General features: G+C 51.4%; 1 protein-coding gene across 2 annotated transcripts in view; it reads left to right on the forward strand.

The window, feature by feature from the left end:
* Positions 1–2,390: 2,390 nt before the first annotated feature.
* KLHL29 (kelch like family member 29) overlaps positions 2,391–21,703 on the forward strand; it is a 359,330-nt gene continuing 340,017 nt past the window's right edge. The window contains exon 1 of one of the 2 annotated variants that reach the window (XM_060186640.1): positions 2,391–3,402. The gene's annotated coding sequence lies outside the window, so the exon portion shown is untranslated. The remainder of the gene's footprint in view (positions 3,403–21,703) is intronic. The other variant, XM_060186641.1, reaches the window with a different exon arrangement.

The raw sequence follows: 21,703 nt of genomic DNA on the forward strand, positions 1-21,703 counted from the left end.
GCAAGCCTCCCAGGAGACCTACCCAATTTGGCCACAGAGCAGGGCAGTGATGAACCGAGAGCAGAGCCCAGAAACCAGCAAGTTCTGTCTATGCAGAAGGAGAGAAGCCTCTTCTACAATACACTGGCTATCCAGTGTTTGTCACCAGGACCCTGAGGGAAATGGAGCAGCCACCATGAGCACTCCAGATGTTACGAGGCTCACAGACCCTCACCGAGTGCCTGGGTCCAAACCCAGCAGCTCCCAGCTGGGTGGAGCCCACTGCAGAGAAAGAGCTTGGCTTCAGACTCTGGAAAAAAAAAAAAAAAAAAACAACCTTATTTGCAGTCAGGTTCCAAGTATGAAGGAAGGGTGTCATGAGAGAGGGTAGACCCGGCCCACTGTGAATCTAATTCACACAGCTTCTCTCCTGCTTCCCACAAGCTGGCACCCCTGGCAATCAGCTATCAAGCTCTGGCCCCCGGAAGACACAGCAGTACTCTGGCACCAGCACCAGCACCAGGGACATCACCAAGGCCAAACAAGGCCCTTTTCCTGTGGATCCCAGCTCTGCACAGTCCCCCTTCTCCAATCCTGCCAGCTGGGGAGGCCTGAGACTCTGCCCCCTGCAGCCAGGGCTGCAGCTCAGGAAAGGCAGCTGGAGTGCCCCTTTCCCTTCTTTCTGCAGGAGTCTCTGTGTCACCCCACCAGAGCCTCAGATCCCCAGGTCTAGCCCGGACTTAGCAGCCAGAGCCAAGGCCCCATCGCCGCTCCAGAAGGCAGCAGGTGGATTCCCGTGAGCTCACAGTCGGTTGGGGCCTCGTGGATCCCTTCAGACTCCCGCTTCCCACCACGTGAAGGAACACTGACTCACCCAGGCCTTTGTTCTCTTTCCCTTTGCCTCCAGTTGCTTAAGGTATTACCTGGCAGCCTTTCAAATCCCAAGTAATCTCCCCCTCTCCATTTTCCTAGCTTCAGACATCATTTGGAAACACTTAGCATGCCAACCACATCTGTGGTTTCCCATCAGGTACTGGAGGCCCTTTGGGGAACCATCCTTCTTTCTCCCCACTCCCCCACTCATTTCCTGGTCTAGGCACACCCCCCTGTGAAAGACCCACCAATTCTCTGGGCTCATGCCCCCCACCCTCCCCAAGGGGTGGGAGGAGACAAATTTCTGCTGACCCTTCCCCAGCTACCAAGCTTCCTGCACTCGAACTTCATTTGATTTTTTTTTCTCTTTTCTGCTTTTCTTCCAGGAAATACAGTTACCCTGATACTAAGGGGTCATTTCCCAGGCGTCCTCATTCCTTTCCACTGCCAGTCCTCCTGCTCCTGCTGGTAGATTATTATTATTTATTATTTATCAGCCACGACACTGTACTCGGCTTCCTACACAATATTAAAGAAGACACACACACACACACACACACACACACACACACCCTACACGACCAAGCAGAGGCCTGGAGACATACACACATATGCGCGCGCGCGAACACACACACACACACACACACACACACACACACACACACACACACCCTACACGACCAAGCAGAGGCCTGGAGACATAGACACATATGCGCGCACACACACACACACACACACACACACACACACACACTACACCGACCAAGCAGAGGCCTGGAGAAGCACACATACATGCACACCCGCCTGCTAGCAGGCATCTCTAGAGAGAAAGGGATTGAGCAAGAGGTCCTGCCAAGCCTGGCAGATGGAGGCGGGGCCTGCCGAGCCCGCCCCACCTAGGGCTCCTCCCAGTTCAGGGGCTCCTCAACCCACCGCGCCCCCTCCCCAGTTTCTAGCCTGGGGCCTCAGCCGCACAGCCTGAGCTGGGCTGGGGGTGGAAGCCCTGGATCTTTTACTGTCTGGCTGTGGATGGCGGTGGGGGGAATGGGAGACTGGGGGATGGGGAAGGGGGGCGCAGATCTTTCCTCGAAATTCAAAACCAGGTGGGGGTGGGGGATAGGGGAGGCTAGAGTGGTCCAGGAATAAAAACCAGATCTGGAGACTCGCTGGGGGCTGAATTGAGATACTCTGGCATCATGGAAAAACGTCCACCACCACCACCACCACCACCACCACCCCCGGCCTCCGGTCATATCTTTCCCGCTTGGGTGGAAGTTCGGGGTCTGAATAGACCGCACGTGGGGACAAGAGAGGCGGCGGGACTAAGAAGCCAGTGTAGACGTGCAGGCTGGGGGCGCGCGGAGGCGGGCAGTGTAGACAGGAAAGGCTGGCGCGGCCTGTCTGAGCGCAGAGAGAGAGGTCGTGGGGAGCCCAGAAGGTCGGTGTAGATAGGAAAGTTCATGTGCTCGCAAGGGAGCTAGGCCGCGTGGACCGGTGATGCGGGGAGGTGGGGTGGTGGTCAGGGTCCGCCGGCCGGCCCGGGTCCTGCGGGGGTGTGGGCACTCCGGGCTTCTTCCCCGGCTGGACTGTCACCGGCGGGGCCGGAGCTGCAAGCCGATTGGACTCCGCGTTCTCAAACTTTTCTGCCAGTTTGCTCAGGTGCGGGGAGCAGCCGGGGAGCTCGCCGCCTGCCGGGCCCCGCTCAGGGCCGGCGGGGCGTGGAGGCCGGAGCCGAGCTGCCCGGAGCTCCGCAGCCGCGGGTGGCCGGGCCAGGCGCCGCCGCAGGAGGCGAGGAAGGAGGCGGGGACACGCCCGCAGGCAGTTCTCCCCGGGCCGGAGCACGGCGGCCCGGGATCCCTCGGGTCCGGGGAGCTGCGCAGGGTGCCCGGCCGGGGGCGCCCCGCCTCCCGCGCCCGCCGCCCCCGCCCACTCGGGCGCCCGCGATTGGCTCCGCCCGCCCCTGGCTGCGCGCCGAGCCCGCCTCCCTCGCAGCTAAAGCAGACGGGCCCCGGAGCGCGGCGAGCCAGAAGGGAGCATGGTCCCCGCGCCGCGGCCGCGCCTGCCCCCGCACCGCCGAGCCAGCCGCCGCGCCAACCCCGGCCCCGGCCCCGCCGCCGCGCACGCCCGCCGCGCCTGAGCTCAGCCCCCGCCCGCAGCCCGAGCCCCGCGCCCGGAGCCGGCCCTAGCCCCGCGGCCGCCGAGGCTGCGGGAGAGGGCGGGGGCGATGCTGCCGGAGCCGCCGCCGCCGCCGCCGCCTCGGTGAGAGCCGCGCCGCGCTCCCCGCACAGGCTGCCGGGCGCCAGGACCCGCTTCCATCCGCCGGGCATCCTCTCCGGGCTGCCGGGAGGCGGCGGCGGCCGCGGAGGAGGAACAGGCGGGGAGCAGGAAGGCGACGAGGTGGACCTGGAGCCCTTCCTCCCGGCCAGGACCCGAGCGGCCCGAGCCACTGCCGCTCGCCGGCGCCGGCCCCTGTCCATCAGCCCCCCCGCGCCCATCCGCGACCCCCGGCTCCCCGCGCGCCGGGCCGGGGCGGGAGCGGCGCGACCGGAGGTAAGAGCGGGCTGGAGCTTGGGGATGAGGTGCGGGGATGAGGTGCGGGGCCCCGGGTCCTGGCGGTGGCGCGGGGCCGGGCTGGGGGAGCCGGAACGCGGGGCTTGGCTCTGCTGGCGGCGGGCGCAGCCTCCCGCGTCTGGACTCGCGGGGTTGCGGGAGCCCCTGCGCCTGCGCCGCTCCCGGGGAAGAAAAGGGGGAAAACTTCCTGCCCCCAGGGTGTGCGTGCCCGGGGGCTGCCCGGGGCCCGCACGGGGGCGCGGGGGGCCAGTGTGCCTCGGGCCGCGGCTGCCCCCCCCTGCAGGGCCCTGCGGCGCGTCCCCCGCCCGGGCCCCTCCCGCAGCAGCTCGGAGCCCGCGCTGGGCTGGGAAGCGGGGGGCTCAGGGAGCACCGGGGGAGGGGGACCCGCCGGGCGGAGGGCGCGCGCCCTGCCCTTTGGGGAGCTGCGCGCTCGGTGCGGCGAGGAGTGGGGCTTGCGCTCGTGGGGGCCTGGGGGCGGGTAGACCCTACCCGTCGCCGCACCCCGCATTTGGGGGCCGGGTCTCTCCACTCATTCCCAAGTAACTTTCGAGGCAGAGCTTTGAGACCTTCGAGAGGGAGCCCGCACACACCGCGCAGCGGCCCTCCCTTCCCTTCACGCCGCGTGGGGGTGCCGGCGTGTTTGGGGGGGCGGAGAAGGAAAGCTTGCGGGGATGGCGAAGGGGCGAGGACGCGGAGCGGGGCGGGGCGGGGTTGTAGATGTGCGGGACAGTGTGGACGCGAGCCCACCTGGCCGCGGGGGCCCGGGGCTCTTCTGCCGGGAGCCGGGGCCTGGAGCCGGCGGGGGGCGCTGCGGTGGACGCGCGGAGGTCCGCATCGGGCAGCTCCGGGCCACGGGGGAAGGGCGTGCTGGCCCGGAGGCCGGGAGAGCGGAGCCGAGAGGCGGGCCGGGTCCCAGGCAGCCCCAGGGGCGAGCGGGCTCCGCGCCGGCTGCCGAAGGCAGGGACGCGCCGCCTCGCCCGCGGCCACCGGGCTCCCAGCCGGGGCTGCGGGCCGAGCGCGGCTCCCGGCTGGCCGGGTCGGCGGGTTGGGCGGCCCGGGGTGGGTCCGGGCGCTCGGCAGGCTCGGCCCCCTGCGTGGCGGGTGCTCCCGCGGGGCTGCGGGGCCGCCGGCCGCTCTGCACACGCGCTCCGCCTGCCTTCCCGGTGCCCGCGCCGCGGCGCGCCCAGCCTGGAAGCGGGGACGCAGGTATTTATGGAGCATTAGGCGAGCCCTGGGCGCGGGAGCCAGGGCCACTGAGGACACCCGAGCGCGCTGAGGCCCCAGAAACTTCCACTGGGTCAGCTTGGGGCCGCTGCAGCCCGCAGCTGCTCTTGCATCGCTAGCCTGCAGTTCGCACTCCTCTTGCAGTGGCGGATCTGTCCTGCTTACAGTCCTTATCACCCTCCTCTCCTCTCTGTTTCTTTAAAGCCATCCCTCTGGTCACTACAGAGCCCTGTGGGCTTCTCTCTAGCTCAGCCCAGGAGGGCACATTGCTGGGAGATTGATCCAGATTAGGAGAGATGACAGCCGATTTTGAATGATCCTTGCCTGCCTGAGGTTTGAAAAATGCGTGTCTTTGGTGGGGGTGGGGGTTGTGGAGCTAACTTTTCCACTCTCTTTTGGTGGTTTGGTGGGGTTCCTACACTTGGCAGAACCTCTGTCCAGGAAGTTGCACGCTGATGAGTACTTGGAAAGGCGGGTTGGCGTGTGTGTGTGTGTGTGTGTGTGTGTGTGTGTGTGTGTGTGTGTGTGTGTTGGACCAGTCATTATTTTACGTGTTTCTATGGCTCTAGAGCTGTGTGGAGGTGAACATAGGCTCGGTCTCAAAGGTTTTTCCAAGAGCACTTAATCATACCGCTCCTAACTGGGGAATTACGAGCATTCGTGCCCTTAAACTCAATAGGAACTGAGTGGTGTTTAAGCTGACTTATGGGCAGACACATTTAGCCAATTTTAATAACTTTCCTGCACAAGCCTCTTAGAAACTATCTGTCCACGATAAAGAAACAAACATATATTATTTTCTTCTGTGCAGTTTCTCTGGCCCCTGTACCGTTAACAGAAATTTATAGGTCTCCAACTTTTCATTTGCAAGAAACAACCCAAATGAAATACCTAACAGTTGTAGTGAAATAAAATATCCTATTGTAGCCATGGTAACAAATAAATTAAGGGTTATTGGTTTTTATCTGTATGTGATGGGGGGGCTGGGGAAGGCCGCAGCTTGTCTTTTTAATTATGTTTCTGGTGAGTGGTGGTCAGGGCAGGAGATAAGCAAGAGAATCCTGTTATGTGAAACAAAGACTCTGAAGCTCCAGAAAGACTTCTGCTAACTGTCCTTCTAGCATCCAGAAAGCAAATGGAGGAAACCTGGGTGGTTTTTTTTTTGTTTTTTTCTCCCCCTAAGTAGATGAGAATGGAGTCAGTCCTTTTAAGATGAGAGAATGCCTTTTGCCTCATAATCTTGTTATCAAAGGACCTTTTCAATGGAGCGGGTTTTCTAGGAGTAAGTGTGTTACAAGTGTGGATGTTGTTGTGGATTGAGTGTCACAGTTATCAACACCTGTCAGTCTAAGTGAGGCATGTCATTAGTCTATTCAAATCTAGCCTATTTCAATATTCATGCATTTCCATGGTGATCCATTCTGTTTCTGTTTACTTAGTCAACCTTATACATCTTTGGCACCTATTGCAATTGTGCCATGTTTTTCCCCTTATTTTCTTTCATTTATCAAGTGATTTGGCTGCAAGTCATTCTCAGTTGAAAGCATTTCCTTTTTGCTTCTGTCCCCTGCAAGCTCCCACTATTGCTAGTTGCCTAAAAGGGTTAATTTTAAAAAATAGATTTAAATAACACCACTGGTGCTAATATAGTGTTTAACATCTCGCTTGATACGTGTGTGCATGAATTTTTTTTTGTCCTCTCCCCTCTCTCTCTCTCTCTCTCTTTTTCTTTCTCCCCCATCCAGCAGGTTTATTGTAAAGTTGTCGGGCTTCATGACTGGGAGTTGTCAGTTCAGTCCAACAGAATTGACTAAAAGGTTTCTCTCTCTCTCTCTCCCTCCCATCCTTTCATCCTTCCTGCCTTTCTTCTTCCTTTCTTCCACCCTGCCATCCCTCCTTGTTCCTTTTCTTTTCTCCCTCCCTTACCCTGTTATGGTTTAAGGATTTTTGATGTCTTCGGTTCTGTCTAGCGTAAACACAAGACTAGACTTGGAGACTTTGTACGTTGGAAAGAGCCTGTCCTTCTAGGCTTCTCCGAGCATTACAGACAGAAGGGTTTGGAGCATCAGAAGAGTTGTCAAATGCAGGACACATCGTTCCAGTCTGAGCATCCTGGGACCATATAGTAACGTTACATCTTCACTGAACAGGCAGTTCTGCTTCAACTCAAGTGATGATTTTTCCCACCAGCTTCTAAGTTAGCTTTCTAATGACCCAGTCCCACGCTGATCACACCCTGTATATTTCACAGATAGCAAGGCAAGTATTAGCACGCTGCTGCCTTATTAGGATCAGGCAAAGTAATTGAAACACGTAAATTCAAAGTCAGATGGAGAAACGGAATGATAACCAGCCTTGTGGTTCTATAATTGGTCATCGAAGTGCCTGCTTGGGTAGGTAGAAAGAAAAAAATAATAACTCCCTGAATCCCCCCCCCCCCAATAAGAAACTCAGTTATTGGTTGTGATAGGCAAGGAGAAGCCAGAGCAGCCCAGGACTCACTTTGTGGATGGATAAAATTCCATGTGGACCCAAACATTTAGTAACTAGAGGATTATTTGAAGTCTGTGCAGAAGATGGGCCTCCTCCAGTCAGTATTCAGGACACAGGGTGGGTGGCAGTTACCTGCTAACAATTTTGGCCAAGGAGACCAGTGTCTGAATTCTTTCTCTCTGCACTGGCTCAAAGATGCTCAGCTCAGAACCACTCTCACAATCATAGCTTCTCTGTCGCTTCCTCTTTCTGCAGCTCCCGGCTCTCTCCCCCAACTCCATGGTCAGAACTGAATAGTAGTCAGTGCTTTCCGGGTAGGGAAACTGAAGCTGCAGGCATTGGTGAGGTGAGCTTCTGTGTTGTCTCAGGGTATCTCCACCCTTAGGGCAGGAAGGGGAAAAGCTCTCATCTTTCTGGGAGGACCTATCTACGTGAAATTCCCATTCCTGGACTCTTGGTCGGCAGCTGCAGAGAATTTCAGAAGCTGGAACAAGAACACTAGAGCATCGCCATTGCTTCCATGGTTATCTGTCATTGTCACGGTTATTATTAACATTATTGTTATTACTATTTCTTTGCTGAACATTTACTGCTCCAGGCCCTCTTTGTGAGATAGAGACAGTAAAAGATACAGATATGTTAGGATTGTTTTATCGAAGTTTCAAAGTGTTAAAAATCATTGACTCCTTCAAGGAGCTAGGCACACACATCTGTGCAAATACCGAATGCAAGATTCTATACGTGTGTCTATGCACATTCATATTCTGGGACTTTTCTTTTTCCATATGGTGGTAAAAGCACCTAATGCAAGATGCCATCTCAAGTTAATAGTCATTCTTTTGTGCAATAGGTGTCGAGAAAAATTTCATCCTGCAAAATGAAACTATACACATGAAATACTAAGCTGCCTGCTTCTCTCCTCCACCCACCGCCCCCCCCCCCCAGCCCCTGACAACCACTATCCTACTTTCCGTCTCTATGGATGTGACTGCTGTAGAGAAATCATGTCAGTGAACTCCTGCAGTAGAGCAGTACATGCCTGTGGACTTTGTGGTGCATGTCTATTGCATATAAAAAGCACACGCTAAGACATATATACCGACTCTGTTAATGACAGTGTGCAAAGGCCTCTTTAAGACTCTGCATTCACTGCCTTTGGCTGGCTGTTTGTCTCTGTCTCTCTGTCTGGGTGAGGGATGGCTGTATTCTATCGCTTTTCACACTGCTATTTTACACCAGTCTTCTGTTTCAAAAAGACTTGGAGGAAGCTCAGTCAACTTCACACCATCCCATAAAGGCTGCATTCGAAGTGACTGACATCTGTTCTTGCTGTGCTGAGTGTCCTTGGCCCTCGTAAGGTCTCTTCACTCTGTCTTTTTACTTCGAGGCTAGTTTGGGTCTCTGTGGTGTCGTAGGGTGCAGGCATGGGTGTGGGATAGAGTTGAAGTCCTGTCTGGACCTTCTCACTGTGTGACCTTGGGAAGGTGCTTAATCTCCGTAAGCCTCTGTTTACTTTTCTATTTTTTTTTTTATGAAAAGGCAGATAGATAGATAGATAATATCAGAGTATCTCTCTGGCACATTGATGCCGGGCATCAAACCTGGGCCCTTAAGCTTAAGAGTACAATTCTTTATCCACTGCGCCATCTCCTGGACTGTAACCCATGTTCCCTCTTACATAAATGGGAGGAACGATCACGACAGAGATTAACCCTAGGAACATCTGCAGCTCACTGTCTGACCCAGAGCTCTGGTGGAGCGCTTGTAATGAAGATGACAGCAGCAGCCCGGGAAGCTCAGGAACTCCAGACGCTCTTCTGCTAGATTCAACAGCAAATGTTTTCGCGCTACGCAGACGTGTGTGTGTGTTCTGAAATTTTTCAGTCTCCACTCTGAAAAGCATAAGAGATTTGCACCACTGCTGGGCTAGCTTCGCTGGAGGGAGAGAAGAGGATCTCATGGTGGTGTTGTAATACAGTTCTTTATTGATGCGGACGCCCCAGGGTCGGGTGCGAGCACAGGGGGTTTAGGGTTTAGGCCACATGGAGCTGGGAAAATGGCCGCCTCCCGCTATGCACGCCAGCCCTTCTCCAGGTGGGGACATGGAAGAGAAAAGAGTGGAACTGGAACAGCAGCGGGTTTTATAGGGTAAAAACCGGAAGTGGTAAGTTGGAAACGGAAATGGCTAGGAAAGGGGGTGGAGAGCATGCTGCAAAGGTAAAAGCATCCTTAGCAACTGTTGGGATGGTTTTAGCTGAATTAGCAATACCCTGAGGGGATAAGGCGGTGGGTTTCAGGCAAAACATTGATTATTTAAGCAGAGCAGGGGGGCTGGCTTTAAGGCCCAACATACCACAGTCCCAGTAACTAAACACACACACACACACACACACACACACACACACACACACACACACATAAATAAAACACCTTCCTGAGTGACATGTGAGACTTTTAAACTCCATGTTTAGCATCACCATGTTTAGAGTTGCAATTGGGGGGGCAGAGGTCAGCTAATCCCATTATTCAATCACCAAACCTGTATCCAGCCCCAATAATATAATAATAATCACTTCCAGTTATGGCAGCCCACTATATTTTAGTGCTTTACATATATTACCGCTAATCCTCCTATCAGCGCTGTGAGGTATGGATTATCCTCATTTTACAAATGAAGATGAAGCTCAGAGAGGTAATCAACTGGCCCCCGGCACTCATCTAGCCACGTTTAAATAGTTGGGTTTGAACCCAGATCTGCCAATTACAGGTGCTTTGCCTGTCTTGCGTGCGTGTGTGTGTGTGTGTGTGTGTGTTCATACTCTAGTCTGGGTCTGTACACATTTGCACCACTTCACGATGCCAGCAAAGTGCCAGATACTGTGATACCTGTGCTAATTAGCGTTCCAAGTAAAATCTCTAAGGGAACGTGGGCTCAAAGAAGAATATTAACTGGGTTTGACCAACATTTATGATATTTTTGCATTTGCCCACCTGCTTCCCTGGACTCCGCTTCCTGGAAGGCTGGTGAGAAAAAAAAAAAAATCTCTCAGATGCTTAAAAAGTGTCTGTCTCCTTACTGTGCCTATGGGATAGATAAATATCAAGCTAGGGGGCGGGGGCAGAACTGGTGCGCCGGTGATGAAAGATGTATATCCAGGATCCTGAGATACTGGTTGGGACGTGTGCACTTTTGAATCCTTGGTGCCCGGCACAGCGTCTGGCACAAGCTTCTTGAGTCAGAATGTTTGCCTGGATAAATTTATGTCTGGAGATGGTGCCAGGCAGGGAAACAAGCATCAATGCCTGATTTGGGGACAATATATTTACTTTTTTTTTTTTCTACCTTGACTATGTACTTAATCTGCTGCTGACTTTTCACTGTGTAGAATTTTAGGTGCTATGTTTGGGCCCAGACCTTTTAGATAATCTTGCTGGTGAAGTCCGACTCCTCTCAGTGGAATCTTCCAGGATTTATGACGTGAGACTTGGAAGACTCAGTTTTCATGAAGCTTCTTCATTCCAGTGATAACTTGAATCACCTGGGCACATCAGAGCTTCGACCTAAAGTCATTATACTCTCTTGCAAGGGGTCCCCTTAGAATTTCCACCCTAATTTGTGGTATTTTACAAAAGCCTGGTTTTATTATTATTTTATTTTATTTTATATTTATTTATTTATTTATTTATTTGCCTCCAGGGTTATCGCTGGGGCTCAGTGCCTGCACCATGAATCCACTGCTCCTAGAGGCCATTTTTTTCCTTTTTTTTTTTTGCCCTTGTTGCTCTCATAATTGTTACTGTTGCCATTGATGTTGTTGTTGTTGTTGTTGTATAGAACAGAGAAATGTAGAGAGGATGGGAAGACAAAGGAAGAGAGAAAGATAGACACCTGCAGACCTGCTTCACCGCTTCTGAAGCGACTCCCTGCGGGTGGGGAGCTGGGGGCTTGAACCGGGATCCTTATACTGGTCCTTGCGCTATGGCCATGTGCTTGCTCTTAACCCACTGAGCTACTACCCAACCCCCTGTTATTATTATTTTTAAAGATTTAGTTTTTACTAGCATGAGAGAGAGAGAGAAACAGAGAACTAGAGCATCACTCTGGTACATGTGATGCCAGGGATCAAACTCAGGACCTCAAGCTCTTAGGCCCAGTGCTTCAGCCACTAAGCAACCTCCTGCACTGCTGCACAAAATATAGTTTTGCAGAGAAATAAAAATACCTGTAAGTATCATAGAACTCTCTATGAAGCAGTGATGCTGTGTTGTCCCACTTCTGGCCCGCTTCCATCCTCTGGTTTTGCCTGTTTGGTTGTTGGTGGTGTATTTGATATTTGACTAGCTTGATGTTTTGAGATAAGTAGGGAGCTATGAACAGAGCTTGGAGCAGACTTTACAAATACCTGTTTGCTTCCTGCTTCAACTTTTCCAGCTCCCATTCAGCATTCCTGTGACTTTGGTTGAGACTCCCATCTTGGGAAAGGCATGGTTTGGTGAGACTCCATCTTGGATAAGGCATGGTTTGGTGAGACTCCATCTTGGAGAAGGCATGGCTTGGTGCTTCATGCTCCTTCCCGCAGCTAAGTGACCACTCAGGACATGCTGGGTGAGGGTCATTTGGCACTGGCCACTCCTTTGTGTGTGCCTGCCTTCCTGTCTGGCTCCTCCAGTTCCCCCTCTTCCCAGACACCAAGGCTAGAGGGCATCCTCACAAAGCTCTTAGAAGACTAGGGGTGGGGGTGCGGGTTGTGAGGCTTGAGCAGACAGGAGGACTCCAGCTCTGTGTTGTGAAAAGCACACACTCCTGGCAAAGGTTTAGGCCAAACCAGGAGACTTGGCACTTGCCAGAATACCCCATTTTCCGTTTGGACATTTTTGTAAACACTGAGAAGTAGTGGGAAATGACAAAATGTGATACATATATCTATATATGTATATCTATATGTATATATATTTTTTTCTTTGTTGGTTTTCAATGCTTTCTCATTGCCCTTCTCTTTATCAAGTGTCCAACCTCAAGCATTTGAGTTTTTGGACCAAAACGATGGTTCTATTTAGGTAGCAGCCCAAGAAGCAGTAAGAACACACATCCGGGTCCTGGAGCCTCCCGTGAATAAAGAACCAGTGACTCTTACTGAGCAGACACAATGAAGAAGAGAGAGGATCCTCTCCTGCGGCTTCTCACCATGTGCCCCTATAACACGGCTGGGGCACTGTTGCCACTTAGTAGATGAGTTCCAGAGAGACACAACATTGGCCCAAGGTCAGATCCCCAACCAGCTCTTGGCTGCCGTAGGGCTGAACCTGTCTAGCTTCCTACCTCCAGAGTATGCACAGTATGAAGAACTTGTAGCAAAAACAGTCACATATTCAGCCATACTGCTCGCTGATTAACACAGTTGCTGTAATAAGTTGAGGCCTGGGGCCAGGTGTTGAGTACACATGTTACAGTGAGCAAGGACCCAAGTTCGAGCCACTGGTCGCCACCTGCATGGGGAAAGCTTTGTGAATGATGAAGCAGTGTTGCAGGTGTCTCTGTCTTTCTCCCTCTCTGTCACCTCTCTCTCTCAGTTTCTGGATGTCTTTATCCAATAAATAAATAAATATTAATAAAAAGATTGACTAGTTAGTATTAAAAAAATAAGTTGAGGCCCCCCCAAAACTGTGTTGCTTTTAGTGATGTTCAGCACCCTTACTTCGTTCATGATGCTCCTCACTCCTGGGATCACTTTCTCATGCCTAATTTGAAGTTTTAGATTTGAGGGGCTGGGAGGTGGTGCACCCGATTGAGCACATCCATTACCACTCCCAACGATCCGGGTTCAAGTCCCCAGTCCCCACCTGCAGGGGGAAACCTTCACAAGCCGTGAAGCAGAGTTGCAGGCATCTCTCTCTATTTCTATTCCATTTCACTGGTAATTCCTCTCTGTCCCTTCAAATGAAATAAGAAATAAATTTAAAACAATTAAAAAATGTTTAGATTTAGAGAAAGGAGGGGGGGTTGTGTGAAGGCACCATAACGCTATACCATCATCCACTGTGCTTTCCCTGGTGTTACAGTGCTGTCAGCAGACACTGAGGCTCAAACACACGGCCTTGTGCTTGGTAAAATGTGCACTGTACTGGGTAGATTAGTTCCTGGTCCTGAGGAAGTTTGATCCTAAGGCATGAAAGAAATTCAAAAGACAGGGAGCTGGGTGGTAGCACAGTGGGTTAAGCGCAGGTGGCGCAGAGCGCAAGGACCTGTATAAGGTTCCGGGTTTGAACCCCCGGCTCCCTACCTGTAGGGGAGTCGCTTCACAGGCGGTGAAGCAGGTCTGCAGATGTCTGTCTTTCTCTCCCCCTCTCTGTCTTTCCCTCCTCTCTCCATTTCTCTCTGTCCTATCCAACAACAACAACAACAATAATAACCAATAACGACGATAAACAACAAGGGCAATAAAGGGGGAAAATTTAAAAAAAAAGAAAGAAAGAAATTCAGAGACCCAGAGATCCACAAATGTGTTTCCATGCTTAAACTGGCAGCCATTGTTACTGGAAAGCTGAACCAAAGCTTGCCTGTGAGTGTAACCAGAGGTCTGGGGGGCAGCTAAGCTCTTTCCTCTGTGCTTGGATGGCTTCCTGGCTGGCACCGGCTTCAGCACCCCAGAGCTGAGTGTATGGGGTCTGTGCAAGCTCCTCTCACCCAGGTACACAGAGCAGAGCCAGGCCTGTCTGCCGGGCTGTTGTCTACATGCACGACTGCATTGGGTCCTGCTCCAAGTCATGTGGACCAGTGGTTATTTCTGGATTCATCCTGGGAATCATGGTCTCCTTGAGAGCAAGGACCTGGCACATGTTGGGTACTCACTGTCCCCACACTCTGAGACTGAGCCCTGGTCAGGAGCACTCAGTCAGGTGAGGAGGCCCAGGGCTCCTCAAGGCACATGAGAAGTGCAGATGGGAGAGGAGCCATCAGTGTGGTGGACCAGGTGTCCCTGCTTTGCAGAGGGGGGTAGAAAACGGTGCTGTTCCGGGCCTGGTCCCCAGAAAGGTGCCAGCCCAGCAAGTGTTACTGGTCTGGGACAACGCAGATGGTGAGGAAAAGTCTTTAGAGGGACCTGGGTGGTGGCCGTACGGAGAGAGCGCGTGACACTTGTCGTGTGACACCCTGGGTGTGAGGCCTGCCTTCACAAGGGAGCACCCACCATAGGCAGCACCGAGTTGAATCAGGACAGAAGGGGCCAGGAGGTGGTGCGCCCGGTTGAGTGAGCACAGTATACAGCGCGAGGACGCCGGTTCAAGACCTGGGGTCCCCACGTATGGGGAAGAAGCTTTACAAACAGTGAAACAGTGCTGCAGGTGTCCCTGTTCCTCTCAATTTCTCTATCCCAAAGAATAAAAATAATGAAATTAAAAAAGAAAGTGGGTAGCGTTTCATGGGTGGTAGAGACATGATTTGTTCTCTCTACGCATGCACGTGCGCGCGCAAACACACACGACTGGGGTTGGAAGGACTCTATTTGATTCTCTGGGTGAGAGGCTTCTCTCTCTCACCCCCAAGCAAGACAGGCGTTCCAGAGCCTCCACCCTGCTCAGTTCCCCAACTTGAAGCTTGGCAACTTAGCAGCTGCTCTTCTGTATGCTGAAGAAACCACAGAGGAGCAGTCCTGGTTGACAGGGACTCCTGGGAACGGCTGCTGGGCAGGGGTAGGTGCTCAGCTGTGAAGTCACAGTCCAGAGCTGTCCCTGTGGGTGTGTCTGGCTCCAGGCGGCTCTCCCAGGATGTCCGATCCCCAGAAATATTTTTGGATGCCTGGGATAGATACCCTTGGTCCTAGGGGAAAATAAAAAGGGTGGGGGAGATAGACACAGCATCCTGTCTGACCTTTCGCTCCTCCATCCTGTGTGACCCATGGGGGCCCTGGAGTGGGAAGGATCGAGTGGTAGGCGGTGCTGGGAATATGTTCATCACCCAGGCAGCAGTCTGCACCCCCACTTCTGCTGTCAGTCACCAGAGATGGGCTTGTTTCTCTAGTGACTTGTGCAGAAACAGAAAACATGCTGTGTGTGACCCTGGGAGTGGCAAGTCAGCAGGTAACACCCAGCCTTCCACATAGGCCTTTTGCCCATGCCCACCGGTGACCTGGCCTTTTGTTCTCTGCTCAGTAGTATTCCATGAACATACAGTGTCCGTGTGTCTGTTCTCTGGTATATAGATACTATGCTGTGCTATGTTAGGAGCTGGTGTGTGACGTGAAGTTTGGTTCTCCAGAGGGCTAACGGCCACCTTCACATGCACTGGTTCAGCTCGTGACGCAGCCAGTTGTGTGTGACTGCAACATGGTTTTACTGGAGGCGGGGAGGGTCTGCGTGACCACAGTGTAAACAGTGCAATTACTGGCAGGGGTGGGAGGAGGGCCATGGAGCACTTCAGACAGAAGCCGGGGGACAGGTCTGTGGCGCTCTGGAGGGGTCCTTCACACCTCCCGTCTACAGAGAGAGGAGAGAGTGAGTGAGAGAGCCTTTTTCCTGAGTGAAGTCCCTGCAGGTGGAATCCACGTGGCTCGGCCAGCTGCCCATTTTTATCCCGCTTTTCAGTGGTGTGTTATCAGGGCCCCCTGCTCTTTTATTTAGGTGGGGTGTCTTCTTATCTGTTCTTGTCCTTCAGGAGTCTGCTTATATTGACGGCAGACCCTGCTTTCTGTGTGCCCACCCCATCAGCTGGGGTCATCACAAAGTCCGTGATCACTACACTTCCTGCCGTCAGGTTCCTTCTGCCTAGAACACGGCAGCAGTGAAGGACTGAGGAGGAAATGTCAGGTCGAGTCAGTGGAGAGGGAAAGACAGACAGACACCAGCGCATTCTTCAGCTCTGATGTGCGCAGTGCCTAGGACTCAAACCTGGGACCTGCTGCATGCAAATGCGGTGCACTACCCACTGGGCTATTTCCCCCAGGCCCCGCACAAGGATTTCTAAAAGTTGCATTGCTCCGAATTGACCTGGGAGAGATGGTGGTGGTCCAGCTGGGGGTCCATGAGCCCCATGATGATTTGGGGGCCTGCACCCCAAGCAGCTACAGAGGAGGAAGGTGAAGGGCTGCCAGCGGGTTTCAAGGAGCCCCTGTCAAGCCCAGCCAGAGGCCCCTGGCCCTGCTCTAGAAGATTCTCCCATCTGCTGTGCCCAGTCAGACACTGCCCTTGCTTCCTCTAAATGGAAGCCCCGACAGGGAGCTGGAGCTCACCTGACCCAGAGTCTGTTTCAGAGAATCACCTGGGCCTCAAGTCCCCTCCTGGCCTTTGTCACTCCCCCCCCCCCACCAACCCCCCGGTGGTTTTCACTTGGCACCTTTTTCCATTTGGACAGGCGAGGTCCAGGGAAGGGTAATGCTGTGGAAGGCTTGCTATTCAGAGGCAGAGCTGGGACTGTAACCCCTGTCCTAGGATTTGGGGTACATGTCCTGGAATGGTGAAGTGCAGGGGTGTGGGTGCAGCAGTTCTGGGTGAAGTCTCCCCTCTGTAGATCCTGGGTGGAGAAGTGCCAGGGATGTGGCATTGTCTGTCTCTGTCTCTGTCTCTCTGTCCCTCTCCCTTTCTCTTTCTCTCTCTCCTCTAGGTTATCATCACAGGGAAATAAGGTTGATTTACCGAAAGGTGTGACTCCATAAGGCAACCCCTTATCACAATGGAAAATTCTTCCTCTTCCAGATCCGGGCCACCAGAGACGATCTTTGTGTCCTGTTCACCACACACAGCTCTGCCCAGGTGCTAAGCCTGGGTTCACCCAGCGGTGGGTAGCCCCCAGCTCCTGCCTGTGCTTCCCCTTCCCTGAGGTTAGTGCCTCCCCTTGCCCAGCTCTGAACAGCAGGGCCTGATCCCCCTGGGGTAAAGCTGCCATCGGGGTCAGTGTTTGGGGGAGGAGGAGTGACCAAACGATGTGGCCTGACAGCCCTTCTCTGCCTGACTTCCCCCAAACCACAAGGACAAATGCAGAAGCGTTTCTGTGGGGATTGAGAACACGATTTCTCTAATCACTGTGATCATGAGTTTGGTTCTTAGAGAGACTTTGCTTTTACCTACTGTGCGTTAGTGAAAAGCAATCAGGGACCAAAGTCGTACAAATGTCCTAGGATGCCGAGGGTGTAAAAAAAAAAAAAAGAAGAAAACAAACATCCTAAACAGGTAGAAAAGATGCTGTCATGGGAGCAACGATCTTGTCTCTACTTAAACTCCCCCAGATGTTCAAAAACAATCAGCCTCTTTTTCCTAGTGGTGGAGGGTGGGAGAACAAACGTTTGCCTAAGAATGGAAGGACATGTTTAGGGTTTTTTTTTTTTTTTGCCACAAGCTGCTCTCAAAATGTGCATGTGTCTGTGAGTGTATGTGTTTGTGTGTGTCTGTGAGAGTGTCTGTGTGTGTGTGTGTGTGAGAGAGAGAGAGAGAGAGAGAGTGTGTGTGTGTGTGTGTGTGTGTGTGTGTTGCCTATTCGGACGCTGATGAAAACACATATCAGAGGGGCCACTGCGTGGAGGACATTTTAAAGCAGCTTTCAACTGCGAGAATCAATCTCCTCGCCTGTGAAACATCCCTCAGTAAAACCTCAGGCTCTCCCTGGAATGAACTATCCAGTAGGACACAGGATTTGAAGAGTTCTCTCTCTCTCTCTTTTTTTTTCTTTTCTTTTTTCTCTTTTGGAGGTAGCTGTTGCTGCAGGCTTCAGCCTCCAAAGCTTCTGCCTCAGAAAAGAAGCCGGTTCCAGGCTGCTCAAGTCACTGTGCCCCCAAGTGGCCACTTGCACCTGTAAATCGCATCCGGGGGAAGGAAAAAAAAAAACCCAGAAATTTACCAGGTTCTGAATGGCGAGAGTTTGCAATGGTTTAATGATGGTGATGATGATAAGATGTGACAAAAGCAGCAAAAAAGGAGAGGAAGAATCTCAGATAGGGAGAGAAGAGTGTGTTTGTATGTTCCCACTTGCAGCTTGCCCGTTGAGAAGAGGCAGGGCCACTGTGAGCAGAATCCCAGCGTGACCTCGACCATTCCCCTTTGCCACAATGCTCCCTCGTGCCCTTAGTGCCCTCCTTGTCTGCACCAGGACTTCTCTGACAGTCTCCTCTCCTTGGCCGCCTGCCCGAGACTGTGAGTGTACAAAGGCTCGAGCTTTAATAGAAGGCTTTACCTCTGCTGCAGACCTTAAAACCAAGATGAAACTTACCGTTCCTCTACCAGAGCAAAATGCATCGGGCTCCGTGCGAAAGCCGGCGATTATAAGCTCATCTTACGTGCTTTTATGATGATGATTTCTTCCATCACAGCCTGGCAGTCTCAGGTGCTGGCTTCCTGGGAGCAGAAAGGAGGCAGATTTTGGGGGGGCGGGGGGGGATGAGTTTCAGCAACAACAGAAGTCATCCAGCCATTAGCAAAGCGTGCAGAAGTCTAGAAAGGAGAGTCATTATCTCGGTGATGATGTTAGGGTCATCAGAACTCCCATTGCTGAGTGAGATGCTAAATATACTCTTCAGTAACCTTCCAGAAAATGCTTCTCCCCCTCCTCCATTTCAACAAAGGGCTTGGTGTTTGACTCGCTGTTTCTCATCTTTAAGTTTAATAAGGAATTCTGCTGAATCACCATGTTTTCAGAAATCTTTGGCACACAAGATGGTTCCCTGTCCCTCCCAGAAGAGGGCTTTTTTTTTTTTGTATCGACTATTGTTTTATTTTTTTTGTTTTTTACTTTAAATATTTTCTTTCTTTATTATTGGATAGAGACATAAATTGAGAAGGGTGGGGTGACAAGAGACAGACACCTGCATCCCTGCTTCACCACTCATGAAGCTTTCCCCCTGCTGGTGGGGACCAGGGCTTGAACCTGGGACTTTGCACACTGTAATGTGTGTACTTAACCAGGTACACCACCACTTGGCCCATAGAATTTTTGTTTTCTAAAGAGAAGCATTAGGCCTGGGAGAAAGAGACTGTTGATGGGGAAAAAAGGGATAGAGAGCGACTTACAATTAAGGGATGTGTGTGTGTGTGTGTGTGTTTCTGTTGAATTCTGCCTGCTGGTGAATTCTGAACCTGTACCAGTCTGCTCTGCTCACAATGTCTTATTCCCAGAATGACTCAACACCAAAGGAGACCTTCATGAATTTCCCCCACTACTGCCTTGTGCTGTGATGCCGCCATTAGGCAGCTGGTATTAGATCCTAGAGCTGGCTTCACCCATCAGTGACCTGGCTACTCATCTCGATGTTCTGAAATGTTGAGACGCTGATCAAACTCTCTCCATACCTTCTTCAGTTCCCAAGTTCCTTTTACTTATTTAACACATTATTTCTTGAGTGTCAAAGCTAATAGTCTATCTTGGAGAGACAACCATTTTTAGCATGAAGCAGGTGAATCCTGGAGCTAGGTGATTAGTCAGGCTATGGGGTGAATAAATCGGGGAGAGCAAAGAAGTGGCTATCTGAGGCCAGTTAGCAGGATTGTGGTGTGTGTGTGTGTGTGTGTGTGTGTTCCAGTCAGCATCAGTGTTGCTTGGTTATAGAAGTCAGAGCTTGTAAACATTTCTTGGGGCAAGCAGTGGTACACCCGGCAGAGTGCAAGTTACTATGTGCTAGGAGCCAGGTTCAAACCCTCTGTCTCCACCTGCAGGAGAGAGACATCATGTGTAGTAGAATAGTGTTGCAGGTGTCTCTCTTTCTCTTTCCTTCCCCTTTCTTCCCTTCTGTATTTCCACTTGTCTCTGTGAGGAAAGAAAGAAAGAGGAAGAAAGGAAGGAAGGAAGGAAGGAAGGAAGGAAGGAAGGAAGGAAGGAAGGAAGGAGCCACCAGAGACTATGGGATTGTCTTGCAGGCACTAAACCTCAGTAATAACCATAGTGACAAAAGGAAGAAGAAGAATTCTTTAGACAAATCATTGCAATGCTTATTAACTTATAGGTTATGAAACATCATTTAAAAAAAATCCTGGAATTCCCAGCAACTTGTTTGTTTAGTAACCTCTTTAAATCACTGTCTGTTCTTCATTCTAGAATTCCAGAAAATGGGAAAAATGTTTGAACCCCAGAAGGTGGGAGAGATATAATCCTAGAATGGAATTGATAAACTTAATATTTTAGAAACTCACTATTTGGGCTGGGAGATAGCATAATGGTTGTGCAAAAAGATTTTATTTCTTTTTAAATTTCTTTTTAACTTTACTTATTATTGGGTAGAGACAGAGAAATTGAGAGGGAGGGGGAGGGAGAGAGGGAGAGAGACAGACACCTGTAGGTCTGCTTCACTCGTGAAGTTTTCTCCCTGCAGGTAGAAACTTAGGTCTTGAGCCTGGGCCCTTGCACATGGTAGCATATGCACTTCACCAGGTCCACCACCGCCTGGCAAAACTTTCATTTCTGAGACACCAAAGGACCCTCAATCCCAGCACCACCGTAAGCTGGAGCTGAGCAGTGCTCTGGTGAGAGAAAAAAAAAAAAAAAAGATAAATAAACTCACTATCACTGATATTTCTCCTTTCTCATGGACTATGAGAACTTGCTCCTGAACTGGACTCGTTCATGGTAAAGAAGGCACAGTCATGGCAGCCCTGCCGGTCTGCAAGTCTGCTCAGCTCACAGCCACATGTACCAAACACAAGAACAGAAGGTGGGCTTCTTTCAAATTCAAGAGTTATAATGCCACCGGAGACCCATGTGACAGGTTCTGAAGCCAAGATTTAGAGCTTTGCTACGAGCACCTGTTCTGGGAGGTCAGAGCAGTATATGGGATGGGCAAATTAGTGAGGACTTCCTGGAGGCAGTGAGCCTTTAATTTGGTTTTAAAGTTTGCATAGGCATGAGCACCCACTGTAATAGACTGCTAATTTTTTCACCAACTGCTAATTTTTTAAGATGTGGGAACACTTTAGGGGGTAATGAAAGCAACGGCCTTTGTGTGGGATCACAGCCACAACAAGGTAGTGATTTTACACATATATAAATATAATTTTTATTGTACAGAGACAGAGAAATTGAGAGAACAGGAGGTAGACGGGGAGAGAAATAGAGACAGCCACAACCCTGCTTCACCACTCATGAAATTTTCCCCTTGCCAGTGGGGATCAGGGGCTTCAGCCCAGGACCTTGAGCATGGTAATACGTCTGCCAGCCAGGTGCACCCAGCCCCCAAAGGAGTAATTTCTAAAAATGTATTAATATTTTATCAAACTTTCTCCTAGTCTTTTTGTCAATACATACATATCTGTTATAATTGGAATCATGTTGCCTTTCTTCTAGAATGGTTTCCCATACATTTATTTAAATTTTTTAAAAAATTAATTTATTATGATAAGGACAGAAAGAAATTGAGAGGAAGGGAGAATTAGGAAGAGACACCTGCACTGCTCATGAACCTTCCCCCCTGCAGGTGGGGACTGGGGGCTTGAACCTGGGTCCTTGTATATTTAGTGCATTATAATGTGCACTAAATCTGATGTGCCACCACCCCAACCTATGATTCTTAACACTTTTTAAATGATTTAATAATGATCAACAAGACCATAGGATAAGAGGGGTATAATTCCACACAATTCCCAGCACCAAAGT

Source organism: Erinaceus europaeus, chromosome 3 (genome assembly GCF_950295315.1).
Source record: "Erinaceus europaeus chromosome 3, mEriEur2.1, whole genome shotgun sequence".
Classification (NCBI taxonomy): domain Eukaryota; kingdom Metazoa; phylum Chordata; class Mammalia; order Eulipotyphla; family Erinaceidae; genus Erinaceus; species Erinaceus europaeus.